Source organism: Tursiops truncatus, chromosome 3 (assembly GCF_011762595.2).
Source record: "Tursiops truncatus isolate mTurTru1 chromosome 3, mTurTru1.mat.Y, whole genome shotgun sequence".
Taxonomy (NCBI): Eukaryota; Metazoa; Chordata; class Mammalia; order Artiodactyla; family Delphinidae; genus Tursiops; species Tursiops truncatus.
The window spans coordinates 135,188,053-135,208,802 of record NC_047036.1 but is presented as its reverse complement, the minus strand read 5'-3'; the positions used below and the strand labels follow the sequence as shown (position 1 = coordinate 135,208,802).

The window sequence follows — 20,750 nt, the reverse complement described above, 5'->3', positions numbered from 1 at the left end:
ATGACTAAAGATAATCCATGTAAAACCATGATTAGCACATAACTGTGCCTCAACAGTCATATTATAATTCTTGATATTAATTTGGTTATTATGGCTCAAATATATAAAATACCTCAAGCCGAAGAAAGTTCTAGTAGCTTTTCTTGGCTCCACTATCTCTTTTTCCTTTGGGTTTCCCAAGGAGTATTCTTGAAGACACCACAGAAACGGTTTCAACCCCTCTAATGCCTTTTCCAAATGTCCTGCCCAGAGCTGCCTCTGTTGGAATGATTTGTGTGACTGGGTGAGAGAAGCCAGGGTGTGGTCAGGGAAGTTTCCTTCCTGGAAACTTCCTGGAAACAGGGTGAGGGGGGAGTTTCCTCTGTGTCACAACCTCTGTTCCCAAGAGCTGTGACCTCTGTTAACACTTGATGAGACTCTGGCTTCCCACTGTGCAGAATCTAGAAGGTCCAAGCCCAACACATAACTTCTCTGGGAACAAACTGTGAGCAAGAATCTCCCCACCATCCCTCTCCAGGACGACATGTGGGAGAATTACAACCACGCTTTACCTGAAATCTATAACCACCTGTGGCCTCAGAAGTGGCCATTTCCTCCCTCTGGCCTTAGTTTGCATTACATCAACAGGCAGCAAACTACCACCCACTCCCCAAGGCAGTGGTCCTTCAGCCTCTTATTGCCTCATTCCCCCAGAGAGAACCAGGAAATATATTCCTTTGCTATAAACTCCTTTTATCAGAACAGGGAAGATTACAGCAGTAAACTTTGTTTTTTGGGGGGGGGGGAAATTATGCTCAGAGTCTGAGACTGTCTTGTCAATATTTAACACAGGTTCACTGCAGGAATTATAATAATTTCACAAGTTAATAGCATACAGGATAATATCTCTTAATAAGCCAATAAAGAAATAACATACTCCAAACCAACAATAGATTAATTACACTATTGTTCCAGGCAAGAGGAGATGAAAGGAATGAAGTCCCAATTTAACTGAGGTGTGCCTTTCTACATGAGTTGGTTCCTGGGAGAGTCAGCTTAACCAACTGAGAGCCTGACATCCAGCTACCAGCAAAACGCAAGTTCCCTGTTGCTGGAGCACGTTGCTGGGGAACCAAGACGCCGGTGTTGACAAGCAAGATGATCTCCTGAAAGAGGCGCTGCACCACTTTCCCCACTGCCCTTACCCTGTTACCCACACAGTAACTAATGCACCAAGGCCTTCAGAGAGCTGCTTAGGTCAGCAAAGGGTCACCCTGCCCAGACCTAAACTCTCAGATTGTCCTCACAAACTCTGGGTATTTATAGTCTAAAGGTCCCCTGGCCATAGATGCTTCTTCATATTATTGCTAAGCCCCCAGCGGCGCCCCTGGGCAGCTGAGCTACTGAGGGCTTATCGGCAGCCACAGAATGTCAAGAGATGTCATCCTGATGCAGCTTCTTCATATCAAAACAACTTTACTTATAAAGACAACTTCATTCTTATATCAAAACAAACTTCCCTCTTAAAAACAATTTCATTTTTGTCATAAGCAAGTGGATTTGATATATCAAACCACCGCACAACTTTGCACACTACTACTTTTTCTTTTATAAATTTATTTATTTATTTTTGGCTGTGTTGGGTCTTCGTTGCTGTGTGCAGGCTTTCTCTAGTTGCAGTGAGTGGGGGTTACTCTTCGTTGCGGTGCGCGGGCTTCTCATTTTCGTGGCTTCTGTTGCTGCAGAGCACGGGCTCTAGGCACGCGGGCTTCAGTAGTTGTGGCACGTGGGCTCAGTAGTTGTGGTTTGCAGGCTCTAGAGCTCAGGCTCAGTAGTTGTGGTGCACGGGCTTAGATGCTCCGCAGCATGTGGGATCTTCCTGGGCCAGGGCTCGAACCCGTGTCCTTTGCATTGGCAGGCGGATTCTTAACCACTGTGCCACCAAGGAAGCCCCTGCACAGTCCTTCTTACACCTTTGGATTATTTCCTGAGTTGAATTGGTTTCTGTTCTTTTCCATTATTTTGATCCTAAAACAACAGAAAACTAGAAAGAAAAGAATAGAAGAAGGAGAGAGAAAGGAGGATGGCAAAGAGACAGAAAGAAAGAAAAAGACTCGAAACAGACAGCATCTTAGCAAAATAACTTACTGGACTCTGTGGAGAGGAAGATCCAGAAATGATGTAAAGGTCTGTGTCACACACCACCAGGTCCTTGATTAGTGGCTGAGCCCACTATAGGAGCCAATGACAGCATTCAGAGCCAATGCCATGAGCTGGGTGAGCCAAAGTCATGCCTGCTCTGATAACATCTGGAAGCTTTACCAAGCCAGCAAAGAAAACATCCTTCAATTATTGGTAGCAATGAACCAATAACAACCCATCAATCAACAAATTAAAATCATGGGGCTTCCCTGGTGGCGCAGTGGTTGAGAGTCCACCTGCCGATGCAGGGGACATGGGTTCGTGCTCCAGTCTGGGAAGATCCCACATGCCGCGGAGCGGCTGGGCCCGTGGGCGTCCAGAGCCTGTGCTCCGCAACGGGAGAGGCCACAACAGTGAGAGGCCTGCATACAGCAGAAAAAAAAAAAAAAAAAACAAAAACATGGGGCAAGGTATTAACGGTTATTCATGGCAGGTGAAGATTACTTCCTCCTTGGCAGAACAGATCAGAATCAGAAAGGAAACTGTAAGACACACAAAGTTTAACTTTCTGGCATTTGTTAAGTATTTCTTTCTTCTTTGAGCAACCTGGATTCCATGAAGCCAAGAACCTCTTTCTGTCGCATCCCTCACAGGCCTGCTAACACATTTATGGCCAATGCCTCATCTCTCTTCCCTTTATCCAAAATTCCCTTTCACTGGCCTCATTTCCCATAGCTCTTTGCTGAGAGAAAATTACCTGCTCTGAGAAGCCAATCCTTCCAAAGTGATACTGGATGCAGTGGTAGACAGAGTAATAACCCTCCAAAGATATTCATGACTTAACCCCAGAATCTTTCAATTTTTCCAGGGGATTTCATGAGTGGGATTAACGTTAAGGACCTTGAGATGGGAGGAGTAGCCTGGATTATCCAGGTGAACCTAATCTAATTACCTGTCTCCTTAAAGATGGAGAACCTTTCTGTGCTGGGTCAGAAAGATGAGAGGGAAGAAGAGTTGCTGACTTTCAAGATGGAGGAAGTGGACACAAATCAAGGAATGTGAGTGGCTCTAGAAGCTGGGAATAGTCCTCAATGACAGCCAGCAAGGAAACAGCATCTCAGTCCTACAACCACAAGGAACTGAATTTTGCAAACAATCCAAATGTGCAAGGAAACAGATCATTCCCCTAGAACCTCCAGTAATGAACACAGCTCTACTGACACCTTGATTTTACCCTGCTGAGACCCATGTCAAAAGTCTGACCTACAGAACTGTAAGGTAATAAATTGGTGTTGTTTAAACCACTGTACTTGTGGAAGTTATTTTCTAGCAACAGAAAACTAATACAGATGTTAATACGAGACTCAGTCAGCAGGGCTTTCAGTTAGTTTGCTTTCTGAAGCAACTATTATGGTACCAGATAACAAAAAAAAATCTCTCACATATTTTGGAACAGGCAGATTGTTTTACAATTCATGGCCAGATGTGTCATCCACTTTGTTCATTCACCTGTTCCATAAATATTTATGGAATGCCAACTAGGTACCAGGTACATATTTCCCTACACATATGGCTCCTTCTAGATCATGTCTACTACATAAGCGGATCCAGTCAGCAAGTCAATCAACAAATGTTCATTGAGCATCTACTGTGTATTAGGTACAAGGGCAACTCAATCAAGATGGTGGATGGACCTAGAGTCTGTCATACAGAGTGAAGTAAGTCAGAAAGAGAAAAACAAATACCGTATGCTAACACATATATATGGAATCTAAGGGAAAAAGAAAAAAGGTCATGAAGAACCTAGGGGCAAGACAGGAATAAAGACACAGACCTACTAGAGAAGGGACTTGAGGATATGGGGAGGGGGAAGGGTAAGCTGTGACAAAGTGAGAGAGTGGCATGGACATATATACACTACCAAACGTAAAATAGATAGCTAGTGGGAAGCAGCCACATAGCACAGAGAGATCAGCTCGGTGCTTTGTGACCACCTAGAGGGGTGGGATAGGGAGGGTGGGAGGGAGGGAGATGCAAGAGGGAAGAGATATGGGGACATATGTATATGTATAACTGATTCACTTTGTTATAAAGCAGAAACTAACACACCATTGTAAAGCAATTATACTGCAATAAAGATGTTTAAAAAAAAAAAGATTCACTGAAAGGGTCTTTTAGCTGCCTGGGAAGGCTGGGAAGCCTGAGATTCCAAATTGTGCAGTGGAATATTGGAATAGACAGCCTCTGAGCCTGTCTACACAAGAGCTAGGAGGTATTACTGTCACCCTTTTACATATGCAAAAACTGAGGCTCAGAGACATTAACGGCCAAATCACACTGCCCGTACGTGATGGAGCTGGAACTTAAAAATTTTTTTTAATTATAGTAAAACACAAATAACATAAAATTTACTATCTTTTACCATTTTTAAGTATACAGTTCAGTAGTATTAAGTACATGCACATTACTGTGCAGCCAATCTCCAGAATTCTTTTCATCTTGCAAAACTGAAACTCCATGCCCATTAAACAACTCCCCATTCCCACTTCTTCCTAGCCCTTGGCAACCACCGTTCTACTTTCCGTCTCTCTGAATCTGACTATTTTAGGTACCTCATGTAAGTGGAACTTTAAAGTATTTGTTTTTTTGTATCTGGCTTATTGCACTTAGCATAATACCCACAAGGGTCATCCATATTGTATCATGTGTCAGAATTTCCTTCCTTAACATGTGCCAGAATTTCCTTCCTTTTTCAATTCTGAACAATATTCCATTGTATTTATATACTACATTTTGTTTATCCACTCATCCATGAATGGGTTGCTTCCATTTCGTGGTTATTGTGAATAATGTTGCTATGAACGTGGACATACAAATATCTCTTCGAGACCCCACTTTCACTTCTTTTGAATATATACCAATGGAGCTGGAATTTGAACATAGATCTCTCTGACCCTGCTGTTCATTCTCTCCCAGGGTGCCACACACCCGAGGGTGAAGTTATGGCTTTCTGTGCTGTAGCTAACCAGATACACGAAATTTTTTGCTCACAGTCCATTCTACATAGAGCTAGTTTTATTCTATGATTTTCCAGTGATTAAAATACAACCAGATATTCTGCACTAAGAACAAAACTCAAACTCCTTGACCCTATATGATCTGGCCCCTGCCTATATGTCTAACCTCATTTCCAACCACTTGCTATACTTTAGTCATACTGTCTCTGTTTCTACTCTTCAAACACAAAGAGCTGTTCCTACCTCCGGGTCTTTGCATTTGCTGTACATTCTCCCTGGTACTTTGCATAACTGGCTCCTTCTTATCATTCAGGTCTCAGCTCAAACGTGACCTCTTCAAAGAGACCTTCCCCCACCACACTTTATAAAGTAGCACCTCCTATCACTATCTAGCACACTGTTCTCCTTTATTTTTTTCATAACTATCTAAAATTTATTTTGTTGTTGTTGTTTTCTCATTTATTATCTATCTCCCTCACAAGAATGTATTTTCCACACAGAGATCTTATCTATCTTATTCCTCCAGTATCCCCAGAGCATAGAACCATACCTGGTACATAACAGATGCTTATCAAATATTTGTTGAATAAAGGAATGTATAAGGAACTTCACTGCAGTATTGTTTATCATATCCAAAAAATGGAAACAGTGTGATTTGAATCAAACTGATTTTATAATTTATCACCTAGTACAGGTCACTTAGAGAATGAAAGAGGTTATTGTTAATAATTATGCCAGATCTATAGGCAAAACCAGGACTGCATGACGGCTCTACCTTAATCATTTATTCCAATCCCCTCAATTTGCAAATGAGGACACTTAGGAGACCCAGAGAGGGAAGGTGACTTGATGAAGGTTGCACAGCAAGTTAGGTGCAGAGGTGGAAAAAGCCTCAACTGCTGACACTCAGGCTGGGGCCCTTGATTCTTCACTGCTTGGTTGCTCTGAAGCTCAGCAAAACATGCCCCCCGTCTGCCACTGTGCCCTCACATGACTCTGGGAGAAAACAGAGCTCATTTTTCTGTCCCAAGAAGCATGTGGTTTGGAGCTCTTCTCTTTCTCTTACTTTTTCTTCCTCCTTTTTGTGGTCGTATACTGGGCTGGCTGGAGGGGAAGCACTTAGGTATCGTGGGATTTCACTGCTGTTCCATTACATAAGTGAAAGCCTTACCAAGGGGAGAATGAAATGCAAAGCAGGGCCATCTGACCACTTCCTTGGCTGGTCCCGGGACTGCCTGGGTCACCCCAGGGCTTGGTTCTGGGAAATGCTCATTCAGTACATTTCTCATCCAACAACTATTTCTTGAGCATCTTCTAGGTTCCAGGCTATACTGTGCTATACACATGGTATATAAGAATGGATCAGCGCTTCCTGGTAGCACAGTGGTTAAGAATCTGCCTGCCAAGGCAGGGGACACGGGTTCGAGCCCTGGTCCAGGAAGATCCCACATGCTCCGGAGCAACTAAGCCCGTGCACCACAACTACCGAGCCTGCGCTCTAGAGCCCGTGAGCCACAACTACTGAAGCCCATGCGCCACAACTACTGAAGCCCGTGTGCCTAGAGCCCGTGCTCCGCAACAAGAGAAGCCACCACAGTGAGAAGCCTGTGCACCACAATGAAGCGTAGCCCACGCTCACCACAACTAGAGAAAGCCCACATGCAGCAACGAAGACCCAACGCAGCCAAAAATAAAATAAATAAATAAAAATAAATAAATAAATAAATAAGATTGTCTCCTATAAGTTGTGCTCAGAGATAGATACCAACACGTGTACCCAACCCCAACAACACAAACACTAAATGAAAAAAAAAAAAAAAGAATGAATCAGCAAGACATGATCGCTGCCCTCATGGGGAGCCCATTATGGAAAAGGGTGAGTGTTGGATAATAAACATATACAGACAAATTAATTACAGACATGGTTAGTTCTAGAAAGGAAATAGAGCACTCTGATGAACAGTAATAATAGCTGACACCTACTGAAGTCATCTTTGTCTCTACCACTTTGTGAGATAAATATTATTATGATTTTCATCTTATACATGTGGAAACAGAAGCACAAGGAGTTTGGGTGACTGCCCAAGGTCACACAGCTGGTATGTGTCAGAGCTGAACTTGAACCCCAGAGACTTGCTTCAGAGCCTGAGTCCTTAACCACAAGCTATCTTGGGCAGGAGAGGGTCAAAGGGGAGTGCGTGCTTTCAATAGGGCAGGGAAGGCCTTTCTGAGGAAGTGGCATATAAGCTGAGATGAACTGTAGGAAGAACTGGCAGAAGAATGTTCTAGGCAGAAAAAGGAACATGTGGACAAAGGTGGGAAAGAGGCTGGTGTGTTCTATAATCCGTCAGAAGGCCTGGGAGATTGAGGCGGAGGGTGGATTTTATTCTAGATGCCCCTCACAAAGTGTCTTTGCAGACGTATATTTTCTCATTTCATCAAACAGCCTGGTCAGGCCAGTCGAGCAAGTGTTATCATCCATGTTTTACAGAACACTGTACATCGTTTCTGGGAACTTGGGGTCAGAGGTGGTCCCAAGACTTTGAACTTGTGTCAAGTGCTCTTTCTACTCAACCTCCCTGCTGAGGCCCCAGCTGGCCCTTCGCTGCCCCTATCGTCGCTTAACTATAATGTACCCCTGTCTCCCCAGCACCTCCTCCTCCTCTCACCTCAGAATTTACCTCTTCGGCTGCCTTAACACCTTAATTTCTAGGGGAATCGGATAAACACATCTGTTCTTATCTGCTAATGGGGAATAAAGCCCTGTAGAAACCTAGAGTGAACTTGTTTTTCTATCCCTGTGAAAACCTACGACAGCCTTCCTTTCTTCCAGTCATAAGATCAGCCTCCAGCTATTAGCATTCCCTTTCTGCCAAAGTGGCCATCATTATATGATTCATGGCCTGTTCCCAGAGGAGCCTGTCGGAGTTTGAGCCTTGGGCCTTTGGTTAACAGGTAGCAGCTGACAGACGCCAATAATCCAAGCATTGTTCAGATCAGCTAATTCCTTGTCTGTGAATGTGATCGCATCCACCCTCAGAAATCATCCCCAGGAGATGGGGCAGCAGGGCTGTGGGTTCCTCATCATGTCATACAAGCTGTCCAAGTCCCAAACACTGCCTTCCTCTCCACCTCAGCCTGTCCTGCTTCCTACCTTGACCTTGGGGCCCAGACGCACCAGATGTTTCTCACCATGAACTCTGAGCACACACCACGTGCTTTCACACCTGCATGCCCCTCGCTCTGCTTGTGACACCCTCCCCACCTTCTTTACCGGCTCCCACCTTGGCCTGAATACAACCCAGATACTGCACCTCGCTGAGCCTTACACTCCCGTTCTCCGTGCTTCCAATCTTAATGAACAGCATTCTTTGAGTACCTGTCATACACCACACACTCTGTTAAGCTCGTTACACGGATCATCCCAATATGAGAGCATTTTAAAGAGGCAGATTCTCTCATCCTACTATTTTACCACTGAAGAAACTGAATCATAGTAACGCACTCATGGCTGAGCAGAAAGTGCTGCAGGTGGGATACAACCCAGGCAGACTGCGTTCAGGATCTGCATCATCACCATCTCCTGTGCTCACCATCACAACTAACACCTATTGGACACTTACAGTATACCTCCATAGCTCTAAGACATTGGCGTACACCTTCTCATTGAACTTTCATGAGTCCTATAAAATTTAGTCACTACAAGGTAGGTGTTATTATGTCCATTTTAAAGGTGAGAAAACTGAGGCCTAGAGTGTTTTCATTATTTAGCTAAACCACACATTGAGCAGAATGCATGGAATACACCACCACGCCCTGAAACTGCCCAGATTAGCTGAGGCTGCTAGCGATCTACCCAACACCCCTTCTCCTCCTCTTTTGTAATATCAAAGACTGTATTGTCAGAGATAACAATCCAATTTAAGAAAAAAAATAAGATAAACGAAACCTCTCCCAGACCCCTCTGCAGATAGGGTAGCTCAGGAAATGTAAGTCAATACCTTGGTGTGGGGCTTCCAGGAAATCATTCAAAGAGGGTATACTCTGCTATTATGTACCATTTGCATTTGGCCCTTTCTCCTTCTTCCTGTTTGAGACACGAAGACTGGATCTCCAACAGCCATCTTTTGACCATGAAGCAATCCTACGGGAAAAAAAAAAAAGGATCAGAAGAAAAGAAGGAACCTGGGATCATGGTGACACCACGTTGACAGAGCAACCAGACCAGCCTTGGGCCATCCAGCTCCAAATTTCACGGAATGTGGAAGAAACAAAAGACTTGTTTAAACCCTGTTGCTTTGATTCTCGGTGACTTGAAGCCAAATGCAATTCCTAACTCACTCACTTTGCTATGTGGCTGACCAACCATCCCACTGAGCTGTGTGGTCCTCAAGAGTGAACTCAAAGTACCGCTTGCCTCTGTACCGATGTCAGGAGCACAGCATCTGGGTCACTGTATTGACCTCGACCAACTCTGACTTTCTTGCCATGGAGGCAAAAGAGATGAAGTTAGGAAACAGACATTTCTGATTCCATAGCACAGAATGAAGGGAAGGGTGAAGGAAAGTGTGAAGAGAAGTTGGCTCCAGCATGTGAAGCACAGACACTGGGGAGAACTGACCCAGCCTCCAACCTGCTCAGGTGTGGGAGAGCAATGCCATCTGAGTGCCAGGCGCTCCACTTGCTCCTCTGCTTCAAGCAGTGATGGTGCCATTTCCATGCCTGGGAAACCCAGGGCCAGGAGCCAATTTAAACCTGGTAAGTGAAGTCAGGAGAGTACCTGAACCAGAGCTGGCTGTCAGCTTGTGCAAAATAGCCAGCCTCTCCAAGTACTGCAATTTGAGGAATTATCTTACATCTCCACCCTCTCCTCACCACACCTGAAATCCAACCACAAGACTGTTGATGCCAATGAGGTATAAGGCTTGCCATGCCAATGCCCCTAAGACAATGAGTGCACTGGCTGTTGGGAAAGTCAACCTCTGGGAACCTCAGTTTTCTCATCTGTACAGTGGAAATAATACTGCCTACCTCTGTTTCCATATGGGGAGTTGGTAAGAGGATCAAATATCATGATGAACAGGAAAGCCCTTTTGTAAACAGTAAAACATTATACAAACCCAAGATAGTGCACGTATTCATTTTTCTGGGGCCTCAGCTTCCACAATTATGGAAAATTCCTTCCAGATCCCTCATTCTCTATATATATTTTTTTAATAATTTTCTTTTTATTTATTTATTTTTGGCTGTGTTGGGTCTTCGTTTCTGTGCGAGGGCTTTCTCTAGTTGTGGCAAGCAGTGGCCACTCTTCATTGCGGTGCATGGGCCTCTCACTATCGCGGCCTCTCGTTGCGGAGCACAAGCTCCAGACGCGCAGGCTCAGTAATTGTGGCTCACGGGCCCAGTTGCTCCGTGGCATGTGGGATCTTCCCAGACCAGGGCTCGAACCCGTGTCCCCTGCATTGGCAGGCGGATTCTCAACCACTGCGCCACCAGGGAAGCCCCCTCATTCTATATTTATTACAACGTTTTCTACACTCAAGTGTATACAGCATAAAAAAGTTGTTGAGTGAGTAAATCCTAAGAGTTCTCATCACAAGGAGAAATTTTTATCCTTTACTCTTTTCTTCTTTTCTTTTTATTGTATCTGTATGAGAAGATAGATGTTAGCTGAACCTATTGTGGTAATCATTTCACAATCTATGTAAATCGAACTATCATGCTGTGCACCTTAAACTTACACAGTGCTGTATGCCAACTGTTTCTCAATAAAACTGGGGAAAAATGACTTTAACATTGTCATGGTTCCCCCACCCCTGCCACCTCCCACCCACTATGGGGCCACCACATAATACGGAAACCAGAGTTTTTTGTCCAATCATTAGGCTCTGGCCATTTTATTGATGCCATAATTGCAGGGAAACAAAGCTGGGTCACATGTCAGTTCCTGTCCAGCCCTGTGCTGGGTGCTGTTCCCAGGGTGTAGTTGCAGGGATTCTGGGTATAGAAGTGTGAATTCCCACCATTTGTCAGTCCCCCAGGTCAACATCAGAAGGGAGGTGCTTTAATCCAATTATGGCATTAAGTCATGGGAAGAGTTGCCCATTAGCTAATTTGCCCACAGTAGTGATTAGCTAATCTGATTAGCTCATTACCACCACCCACTTCTACCAACAGAAAGCAGAGCCTGAAGAGAATAGAAAAAGGATATGCTAGTTTTGATGGGAGGCAAAAAAAATTAAACATTGGAACTCAAAATGACCTAAGAGATGATCTAGTCAGGATGCTGTAAACTGAAAAACTCTGGCTTTATTTATCCTGTTCACTGCTGTAATGGTGTGTTTTTCTCACACCTGAATGCCTTTATATGCACTTTTCATTATCACTCTCCTCTCCCTGTTATCCTTTTCCTGACTGCCACCCACAGCCATGTTATCTGCTTGGCCCACGGAGTGGCCCTGCCAGGGCTAGTGTCCAGCCTTTTGGTACCTATCCTGGTGCCCTTTGGTTAGGGCTAAGCATCTATAAGTATACAGGCACCTAAAGAAGAAGGGGATGGAAAAAGGAGTGGAAGAATTGGACAGACAATACAATCTCTCCAAATCTTAGAAACCTCTGAATATCTCTTATAAAATGGAGTTAATACTGCCTATCCTTAAAAAAATCTGATCAGAGAAGGCATGTGAATTGCCTGGGATACAGTATGTCCTCATTGAATGTTTCTTTCCTTTTCTTCCCAGAAGACTCAAGATGCTTTCCAACACTCTTGCCTTGTGACTCTACATCCCTTACCTAAAGAAGTAGGTAAGGAACACATGTGATTATGGTGCTTCAGAAGGGTGAACGGAGGCAGAGAATCAGGAAGTGATCTGCCCCTTATCACTCAAGGCAGGCACTTCCACTACAACTGTCACCCAGTTACCCAGCCAACTCCTAATAGCGGTAGGAGCTATGCCGCCAATGCTACCCATGACCTGGGTGCTGCATGGTGTCAATACTACTGCTTTTGGCCACTGATTCCACACAAGTGAACCAGCCAATGGCAGAGACCAGTAACAACAAACAAGCTAAGAGGTTTCTCACTAGTTTCTTTTCCCTGCTTTATTCTTTTGAAGAACAATGCCTATTCTTGTCTTTTGGGTTGTCCCCTGGGTCAGCTCACTGTCAGCCCATGGAGCCCAACCCAGCCAGTCATCTCAGCAACCTAGCTAAAACTTCAGTCAACAGGGGCAAAATGATTCTCTGACATCATGGAAAGCCACCACCAAGGGGCTGGGCACTGTCTGGCCTCATGAGCTGGGTGCCCAAAAGGACTGCCCAGCTCCAATTAGCTGGTCCACTGGTGAGACTCCTGTGCCCTGGGCCAGTCTCCTAATCTGTTTGTTCGTGACTATTAACCCGACTTTCAATGACACCATTAACTTGACTTTCAATGACTAAGTCAACCAGATCACAATAGAAACCAGGGGGGTCCAGCCCTGGCTGAAATCTTGGCATTTTGGTCACTAGTAAGCAGTGACCTTACAGCTGAACCCCACCTCCTCTTTCTCTCTCTCCTCGTGGTATTATCTTTCTTTGGATTTTCCATGGAGTTTCATTGCTTAGCAGCTGGCTCCCTGGGTTTTATCATCTTACACTAACTTCCTCTTTGTCTAAGTCCTACTCTCCCTCTGCCTCTGCCTCCCTCCACATTCCTCTTTCTTCCTCCTTCTCCTCCTCCCTGTCTCCTTTCTGTAAACATTCCTGGAAATGCTTGTGCTCCTGATGAGAACTGAAGAAATCTGTCGAAGAGAGAGAGCTAGGAGAATTTACTAGTTAAAAGCAGAAGCTCTGGGGACTTTCCTGGCAGTCCAGTGGTTAAGACTCCATGGTCCCACCACAGAGGACATGGGTTAGATCCCTGTTCAGAGAACTGGGATCCCACATGCCACGCTGCGTGGCAAAAAAAAAAAAAAGCAGACTCTTTGGTATCAGCTTTGAGTTTGAAGCCAAGATTTGCCACTTAGCAACTGTGTAAGTTTGGCCATATGATCTAGCCACCCTGAACCTCAGTTTCCTCATCTTGACAACAGGTGTAACAATACTCATTTCATGGGGTCAAGGGTAACACTGTGTTATGTAAACTGTTTTGTTAGCAACTTGCCTAGCATATGGTATACTCTAAATAAAATTTAAATTAACACAGTCTTTGTTCTGTATTGTGGTTTAAGTCAATAAGGTTCCAGCTGGGTTCCTTGAAGGTCTGAGGCTCTAACACTTGCCAGGGATGGAGAGGTGTGTGGTGGATGGCAACAGGTTGAGCCCTACTTACTCTCCCACTTTCAAAACAGATCCTATTTTTTCTCTTTTTCATGTTGGGTCTCTGAAGAATATTCTGAAAAAAGGATTCCATTGCCGTGAGAAAAATTCTGGAACTGGCTTAAACTGATTTTCCACCTGTCCTTTTCCTAGTATTTTCCTCTTTGTGTTCATTCCAAAGACACTTAGAACCTCCTAAATCATTGTTCCACTCCCCGTTGCTTCCTTGAACTTGAACCTCCCTCTGTCCATGAAAAATTGTAACTGACATTTCTATTCTGTAAAGAAGATATCGAGGAGTTTAGCCCACCCAGCAGACTTTCTTGGGAGTTTGTTTCACAGGCCTATCTCATAGTGAAAGACAGTTATTAGGTGCTTGGTTTCATTTGAAAAAAGCTGATTGCCCATTTTCTTTACCATTTGAGAAATGTGGTTACACCCTGAATTTCACACGAGAGCCTGTAGTTGTGAATTAAATCTGAAAAAGTGCTCTCCATACTAGGCAATGTTGTTTCACTACCTTAAAAAAATTCTCTAAAAAAAAAAAAAAAACATGACCTTACTGAGAACAGCCCAGAAAGAAAAGTCACCTTTATGATCTGTAATTCCCTCCATGTTCCCCTGGAGGTAGAGGCCCGGGTAACCTGATGCTCACAAACGCATTCAGGCTTCCAGGAGGTTCTAGGCTTCTGGCACATAAGCTCAGAGGTCTCCTTCTCCCACCTTATCCGTTTTGCATGCCCCCATTTGCATCCCTTGCGTTTTGCCAAGAGAGGTAGGATGTTGCGGGTGCCTACAGAGGAAAGAATCCTACGTGGTTACTCGCCCCAGTGGTGAGCCCACATGAAGATGCATGTGGTTGAGATGAACCACTCTAGGATTAATGTTCACTAAAGATCATGTGTACAGACAGCACTGTGTGAGGACCCAGGAAACCAAGAGGCACATTTGATTGAAAGTTCAATGGTAGCAAAGTTCATGACAATATCATATATCAGTGTAGTCCCAGGGCCTAACACACTGCTGACACATAACAGACACTCAAGAAAGAGCCACTGAATGATGAATGAATGAATGAATAAGAAAAAACAGCTTAGGAAAGAGCCATTCTCCCTTACCTCCCTTGCCTATTCCACAGTAGTTCACAGTGAGGCTGATGGCCTCTCTGCTTCCCCTCCAATCCGTCTTTCCATGCTGCAGCAAGAGTGAGTCATCTGAAATATAAATAAAGTCTTGTAACTCCTGTGCTTCAAACCCTCCACCTAGGACTTAAAATATAACCAAAATCTTTGCCTTGGTCTACCAAGCCTGTGTGGTATGGTTCCTGGCTAGCTCAGTGACCTCATCTCCTTTCCTCCTATCCCCTTAATCTCTGAGCCACTCTGACCTATTGCCTGTTGCCTGGACAAACCAAGCTCAATCCTGCCTCAGGGCCTTTGTACTTGCTATTTCACTAGCCTGAAACACTCTTCCTCTAGATTTTTAAATGAAAAGGTATTTTCTTGTCATTCAAACCTCATGTCAAATGATACTCCTCAGAGTGGCCTTTCTTGAGCACTCAATCTAAAGTAGCCATCTGTTGGGGCTTCCCTAGTGGCGCAGTGGTTAAGAATCTGCCTGCCAATTCAGGGGACATGGGTTTGATCCCTGGTCCAGGAAGATCCCATGTGCCGCAGAGCAACTAAGCCCATGTGCCACAACTACTGAGCCTGCGCTCTAGAGCCCACAAGCCACAACTACTGAGCCCGTGTGCCACAACTACTGAAGCCCGCTCGCCTAGAGCCCGTGCTCCACAACAAAGAATAGCCCCCGCTCACCACAGCTAGAGAAAGCCTGCGTGCAGCAACAAAGACCCAACGCAGAAAAAAATAAATAAATAAATATTTTTAAAATTTTAAAAATAAAAAATAAAGTAGCCACCTGTTCATTCTCTATCACATCACCATTTTCTTTTTCTTCGTAACAATAAGCACTTGGAAATAGTTTCACTCATTTCTTTGTTTTCACAATTATTGTCAGTCTTGTGCTCTAAAATGCAAGCTCCTTCTATTGTGTGCACCACTGATAACTCTCCAATGCCTGGAACAGAATTGCACCTGCAGGTCTTGATGGATATTTTGAATGAATTAATAAATGCAGCCTTGGCATCCTGAGGGTTCTGGGCAACACCAAGTGAATTCTCCCAGGGGGCCAATAATTCAGAAACAGAAGATAGATGCCTCCAATAGAAGGGCCAAGAAGGAAGAAATTTAAATGATAATAGCTAACATTTGTAGAGCACTTACTATATGTCAGATATTTTTCCAAACTCTCAATATTTATCTTTTATAATTCTCACAACCATCCTTGGAGGTAGGTCAAATTATTCCTATTTTATAGATAAGTAACTGGTACAAAGAGAGTAAAAAACATATCCTCTGACAAAGGTGGAAAATGGAAGATCAAAGAAGCAAACCAAGCTATGAACCACTATGCTACAATGCTTTTCTCAAACTGTCTTACTCAGAGCATACATGGGTAAACAGCCACCCTTGGGGAGAGACTGTAGGAGACAAGTAGAAATATGGAGCAAGTCATAACATCACTAATCATTAGAAAAATGCAAATCAAAACCACAGTGAGGTATCACTTCACACTGGTCAGAATAGCCATCACCAATATGTCTACAAATTTGATTATGCTGTAGAGGGTGTGGAGAAAAGGGAACCTTCCTACACTGTTGGGAATGTAAATTGGTGCAGCCACTATGGAAAACAGTATGGAGATTCCCCTTCCTGGGCATATATCCAGAAAAGATGAAACCTATAATTCTAAAAGATACATGCACCCCAATGTTCATAGCAGCATTATTTACAAATAGCCAAGATATGGAAACAACCTATGTGTCCATCAACAGATGAATGGATAAAGAAGATGTGGTATGTATACACAATGGAATACTACTTAGCCATTTAAAAGAATGAAATAATGCCATTTGCAGCAACATGGATGCACCTAGAGATTATCATACTAAGGGAAGTAAGTCAGAGAAAGCCAAATATCATATGCTATCACTTATATGCGGAATCTAAAAAAAATGATACAAATGAACTTATTTATAAAACAGAAACAGACTCACGGACATAGAAAACAAACTTATGGTTACCAAAGGGGAAAAGCAGGGGAGGAATAAATTAGGAGCTTGGGATTAACAGATACACACCATTATATTAAAAATAGATAAACAATAAGATCCTACCATATAGCACAGGGAACTATATTGAATATCTTGTAATAATCTATAATGGAAGAGAATCTGAAAAAGAATGTACACATATATATGTGTGTGTGTGTGTGTGTGTGTGTGTGTGTGTGTGTGTGTATATATATATATATATATATAACTGAATCACTTGCTGTACACCAGAAACTAACACAACATTCTAAATCAGCTATACTTCAATTCAAAAAAAAGAATTTGCAATGAAAAAGAAAGAAAAATGAAATATGGAGTAAGGCAGGTATTGATATCAAAGTAAACACAGATGTACCTCCAGGCTGGCAAAGTCTAAAGCCATGAGTAAACCTAATGAATGGTCTCATGTTGATAGAAAATGCTCTGGAGTCTGCCATTTAGCCCTTTGACCAAAAACATGCCTGGTAAAACTGCATGTCCACAGTTGTAGCAGTACCTGGGCAGTCTCTCTGCCACCACCCAGGCTTGTGTGGCCTATAGGCTGACAGCCTACAGACATGTTTTGCTTAATCCTCATGGTATGGCCTAAATAAACATTTTTAAAAATTATACCTGTGGCCAACCTTTAAAATCAGGATACTTCACATTTAAGTTCAGATTTCTGGCTTCCATCAAAACATCACAAGAACTGGTAACACTAATCTTGGTTTTGCACCTGGCACCGTCAGCCAGAACTGAGTCACAGCTGTCCTTCTGGAAAGGAGCATGTGCATCCAGTTCACCACGGTCCCCATCACTCCCTAGTTTGTCTTTAATACTGAGCCGTATATTTCTGCCTACGTGTATTCACTTAAATGAGCCGTGTATACTCTAAGCGTTTGAATTAATGATCCCTGGTGGGCATTTAACACCACACCCTGCACTGCTGGGACAGCTGTGACTGGCCTCCCAGCCTCCAGTCTTTACCGCTCCACAGACATGCTTCCCAGTGCCACAAGATCCCACATAACAGTTAGGGAAGGGATCAGCCACATAGCCATAATTCAAAACCAAGTTCATCCCTGGCACTGTGTTGCTGTCCTCCCCTCCCCACACTTTCCTCACCTTTAAAATGGGAGAATAATAACACCCACCTTGGATGGCCAAAAAGCGTTTTAAATACTAACAAATTCCATGGCACATAATGCCATTCTGGGCATCATTTTTTTTTTTTTTTTTTTTTTTTTTGCAGTACACGGGCCTCTCACTGCTGTGGCCTCTCCCGTTGCAGAGCACAGGCTCTGCGGCCATGGCTCACGGGCCCAGGCGCTCCGTGGCATGTGGGATCTTCCCGGACCGGGGCACGAACCCATGTCCCCTGCATCGGCAGGCAGACTCTCAACCACTGTGCCACCAGGGAAGCCCGCATCATATATTATTTATCTCTGTCTCTATTGTTCTTTTACCCAGCACTTTATTGAAAATAATAAGAGACACAAAGAAGCAAGAAAAAAAAAAATACCCTCCTGTCAAGAGATAAAATATGCAACAGAACCAGACCCAGAAATAACCTAGATGTTAGAAGCATCAGACAGGGACATTATAACTACTCTAATGAATATGTTAAAGGACTTAGCATTAAAAAGGTGGACGAGGGCTTCCCTGGTGGCGCAGTGGTTGAGAGTCTGCCTGCCGATGCAGGGGACATGGGTTCGTGCCCCGGTCCAGGAAGATCCCACATGCCGCGGAGCGGCTGGGCCTGTGAGCCATGGCTGCTGAGCCTGCGTGTCCGGAGCCTGTGCTCTGCAACGGGAGAGGCCACAACAGTGAGAGGCCCGCGTACCACAAAAAATAAATAAATAAAATAAATAAAAAGGTGGACGAAATGTATGGATCATGGGGAATTTCAGCAAAGAGATGGAAGCTATTAAAAAAGTGTCAGATGGAAATGCTAAACATGAAAACACAACATCAGAGATGAAGAACTGCCCAGGCAGTCTTCTCAACAAATGGGACACAGCAGAAGAAAGGATAAGTGAATTTGAAGATAGAGGTTATTTTTACAAATATGAAAAGAGAAGAACAATCAGTGGGAAAACACCCAGGAGCTGTGAGACCATATCAAATTGCCCAACATAAATGAAACTGAGTGCCAGAAGAAGAGAGAGAATGGGGCAGATGAAGTATGTGAACACATCATGGCCAATAAGAGAAACAGACAAATCAACAATTATAGTTGGAGATTTCAACTTTTTTCTTGTCAATAACTGATAGAAAAATTAGACAAAAATTATTAAATATATAGATAACTTGAACAATACTATCAAGCAACTTGACCTAATGTATAGAATACTTCATCTCAGAGAATTTACTTTCTTTTCAAATGTTCATGAAATATTCAAAAGTAGACCATATTCTGGGGCATAAAACTAATCTCAATAAATTTAAAAGGATTAAAAATACAGAAAGGTATATTTTCTGATGACAATGGTGGTCAACTATAAATCAGCAACAGAATGACACTAAGAAAATTCTTAAATATGTGGGTAATAAACAGAACACTTCTAAATAATCTACAGGTCAAAGAGGAAATAACAAGGGAAATTAAACATATGTTTAAATTAAAATGATAAGAAATCTTAAAAATTTGTAGGATCCAGCTAAAGCAGTGTTTGAAGAGGAATTGATGGTATTAAATGCTCACACTAGAAAAGAAGAAAGGTCTAAAATCAATTATCTAAGTTTCCACCTTATGAAACTAAAAAATTAAGAGCAAATTAAACCCAAAGTAAATAAAAGGAAGGAGATAATAAAGATAAGAGCAGAAAACATTGAAATAGAAAACAGAAATTAGTAAGCAAAACAATGAAACCAAAAGCTGGTGCTTTGGAAAGATCAATAAAATTGGTAAACCTCTATATATACAGATCAAGAAAAAAGGACAGAGACCCAAATTACCAATGTTATGAATAAAAGAAGGACTGTCACAGCAGATCTATCAGATGTTAGGAAGGATAATGTTATTTCATGAACAACTTCCTGACAATAAATTTGATAACATAGACAAAATAAACAAATTCCTTACTAAGACTCATTCAAGAAGAAAGGGAAAACTTGGGTGGCCTTATATCTATTAAAGAGATTGTATTCGTAGTTAAAGTCCTTCCCACAAAGAAAAACTCCAGTTTTACTAGGGAATTCTACCTAACATTTAAAGAAGATACAGTATCAATTCTACATGAACTCTTTCAAAAAATAAAAGAGGAAAAAACACTTTCCAACTTGTTTTACCAGGTTGGCATTACCCTGACATTAACCACACAACCCAGCAATTCTATTCTGAGGAATTTACCCAAGGGAAATGAAAACATACGTCCTCCCAAAGATTTATACAGGAATGTTTATTGTATCTTTATTCCTAATAGCCCCAAACTGGAAAAAACACAAACGTCCATCAGTTGGTGAGTGGATAAACAAATTGTGGCATATAGTGGAATACTACTCAGCAATAAAAAGGAACAAACCAGTGATTCATTCAGAAACATGGATGAATCTCAAAAGCAATATTCTAAGTGAATAAAAAGACAGAAAAGACTACATACTGTATGATTCCATTTAAAAGACAGTCTAGAAAAGGCAAAAGTATAGGGACAGAAAACAGATAAGTGGTTTCTAGGGGCTGGGAATGGGGAGAGGGGGTTAACTACAAAGAGGCATGAAGAAACTTCTTGGGATGATAGAAATGTTCTATCTTTTGATTGTGATAGCAGTTACTCAGCTGTATATATTTGTCAAAGCTCATCAAACTGTACACTTTAAAAGAGTGATTTTTATCATATCTAAATTATACCTCAGCAAATTTTAAATCTCTTTAAGAATGTTACCATTAGGGGAGACTGGGTAAAAAAGTACACAGGATTTTTCTGTAGCATTTTGTACAGATGCATGTGAATCTACAACTATAGCAAAATAAAAATTTTTTAAATAATAAAGATTTTTTAATTATAAGAGACTTTAAAATCTCTTTAAGAGAAGGATGGAGCAGAAAACGTTACTTCTATTCATTAAAATAAGAAGAAAAATGTTTACACTATAAATCAGGGCTCAGAAAGAATGTAGATTACACCCCTAGGTAAAGAGTTCAAGGTAATTTACCCAAA

The 20,750-nt window shown here is 42.6% G+C and overlaps 1 protein-coding gene across 8 annotated transcripts in view; it reads right to left on the bottom strand.

Annotated features, from left to right (window-relative positions):
* Positions 1-20,750, bottom strand: part of ADRA1B (adrenoceptor alpha 1B) — a 627,213-nt gene that overhangs the window by 578,477 nt on the left and 27,986 nt on the right. For all 8 annotated transcript variants that reach the window (XM_073802761.1, XM_073802764.1, XM_073802767.1 and 5 more), the window contains 2 exons: positions 14,555-14,650; positions 9,140-9,282 (listed from right to left, as the gene is read on the bottom strand). The gene's annotated coding sequence lies outside the window, so the exon portion shown is untranslated. The remainder of the gene's footprint in view (positions 1-9,139; positions 9,283-14,554; positions 14,651-20,750) is intronic.